This window comes from Anguilla anguilla, chromosome 15 (assembly GCF_013347855.1).
Source record: "Anguilla anguilla isolate fAngAng1 chromosome 15, fAngAng1.pri, whole genome shotgun sequence".
Classification (NCBI taxonomy): domain Eukaryota; kingdom Metazoa; phylum Chordata; class Actinopteri; order Anguilliformes; family Anguillidae; genus Anguilla; species Anguilla anguilla.
In genome coordinates, this window is record NC_049215.1 from 1,133,092 (window position 1) to 1,135,640 (window position 2,549).

A 2,549-nucleotide genomic window follows, 5' to 3' on the forward strand; every position below is an offset into this window, starting at 1 on the left:
TCACCCATCAATATTGGAGACTATATCAGAAGTTAAAATGAAGTGGGACGACTGGACCGACAAGTGGATTTATCTGTTAAAACGTTGAACATAAAACGTAGTGGTTCAGGGATGATTAGCAGGGCCAAGGGGACGGGGAAATAATTCCAGGCCTTATTGAAACCACAATGATTCCATAAACTACGATTAAGCATTACATTTCAGAATCCATGGGCTAACCCAAAAATCACGTAACCATGGAAACAGGCCATGGAGAAATTTGCTGCTCTGACAAATACTGTTGTGGCTCTTAAAAGAGCCTTTGTTATTTTGACCGTACACTTGAAAACCTTTTAGGCGCGCTCTCCACGGATGCGGCGGGCCAGCTGGATATCCTTCGGCATGATGGTCACTCTCTTGGCGTGAGTGGCACACAGATTGGTGTCCTCCAACAGACTACCCAGATAAGCCTTGCTCGCCTCCTGCAGAGCCATGACAGCAGAGGAAGCGCAGATCAGTCTTGAAGTCTTGAGCAATCTCCCTCACGAGGCGCTGGAAAGGCAACTTGCGAATCAACAGCTCAGTAGACTTCTGATAGCGGCGGATTTCTCGCAGAGCTACAGTGCCAGGCCTGTAACGGTGAGGCTTTTTCACTCCGCCAGTCGCAGGCGTGCTCTTCCGCGCTGCTTTAGTGGCGAGCTGCTTCCTGGGGGCTTTGCCACCGGTAGACTTACGCGCGGTCTGCTTGGTTCGAGCCATTGCAACTTACACAACTTCTGCTTTCAAATTCAAGGAGATTTATTGATCATTATTTATAAAATACAATACAACACCACATTTCAATATATTTTACAATACATTTTACATTTAAATAACATTTTGAATAACATCATGTTAGATCAAAGAACATTTACTACATTGTCAGATTACAGTGCATTTTCTTTACAACTTACATTCAATTCAAAGTTTTAAAAGTGTCAATGGTTTAAATTATGCCATTTTCCTATCAAGTGTCCTTTTCCTTTTAAACTGATATTTAACTTTAATCTGATATTATTTACATAATATCACCGCACTTCAAATAAAAATATTGTCAGTACAGGCATTGCATCTAGTTTTACAAATTTTCATTTTTACAATACATATAAACATCCAATAAAATTATCTGTGTTGTTTAGATACAGTGGGCTCCAGAATTATTGGCACCCTTAATAAAAATGAAGAAAAAAGGCTGCATATAATAAATGACACAGATAATAATCTATATGTTATGTTCAAACATATGGAAAAACTATATACTTTTATTTCAATACATTTACTCTCATGATTCAATGTTTTTTTTTTTTAAGTAATCTATTTTTTTTTCTGAAAACCATAGGTGCCATAAACAATTAATGTAAGTAAAACCAAACAAAATGAAATTGGCAGTACAATTTTATTTAATTTAGTTAGTCTAAAGAAATTATATTGTCATTCAATCACTTCCACTTTCACTAGAGAATAAAAATGAGGTCACAAGCATACAAAATCCCTTTGTCATCCATTAGCATGGGAAAAGCCAAATAACTGTCAATTCAGAAGAGACCGATGGTAATTTATCGTCACAAATCTGGTAATGGGTACAAAAAGGACATAAACGGTTAAACATACCACTTAGCACTGTAAGGGCAATAATAAAAAGGTGTAAAACATATGGAATGCTTGAAACTTTGCCAGAAAGAGGAAGCAAGTGCATGGTGTCCCCACGGATGGTGAGGAAGATGGTGAGGGAGGCCATTAATAACCCAAGGATCACTGTTTAAGACTTGCAGAGATTGGTTTGTTTCTTGCGGTCAACAAGTCGAAAAAAAAACATAAAATGGCACCTCCATACCAACTAACTCTTTGGAAGGGTGGCATGAAGACAGCACTTACTGAGCACAATAAACAAAACCAAGAATCTGGAGCTTGCCAAACCTCATTGGAATTATGATTGTCAGATGAGACGAAAATTTTTCGTTTTGGCCATACACATCATCGACATGTTTGGCGACAAAAGAGGAATGCATGCAGGAGAACCACCTCATACCTACTGTCAAATATGGAGGTGGGTCATTGATATTTTGGAGATGTTTTGCTGGCAGTGGTCCCAGGACACTATTTTAGATCAATGGCACAATGAATTCAACAAAGTACCATGAAATTCTGGCAGAATATTTGGTTGTCTCTGCTAAGAGGCTTTGACTTGGTGATAGGTATGTTCTCCAGGAGCACAATGACTCAAAGCATACATCAAAATCTAAACAGAAATGCTTAAGTGAAATCAACATCCATGTTTTCTAATGGCCATCTCAGTCTCCAGACTTAAATTCCATCAAAAACCTGTGGTCTGAACTGAAGGGTGGGGGGGGGGGGGGTTTGGGTGGTCCATAAGTGCAAACCCAAAGATATCAATGATTCTGAAAAGTTCTAAATGGAGCAATGGCCAAAAAGTCCTCCAAATGTGTTCTCTAACCTTATCACAAATTATAGGAAAAGACTCATGGCTGTCATCTTTGCCAGGGGTGTTTTCACAAAGTATTAAACCAGGG

General features: G+C 38.9%; 1 pseudogene; it reads right to left on the minus strand.

Annotated features, from left to right (window-relative positions):
• Positions 1-332: 332 nt before the first annotated feature.
• LOC118213855 lies at positions 333-744 on the minus strand (annotated as a pseudogene).
• Positions 745-2,549: the final 1,805 nt, after the last annotated feature.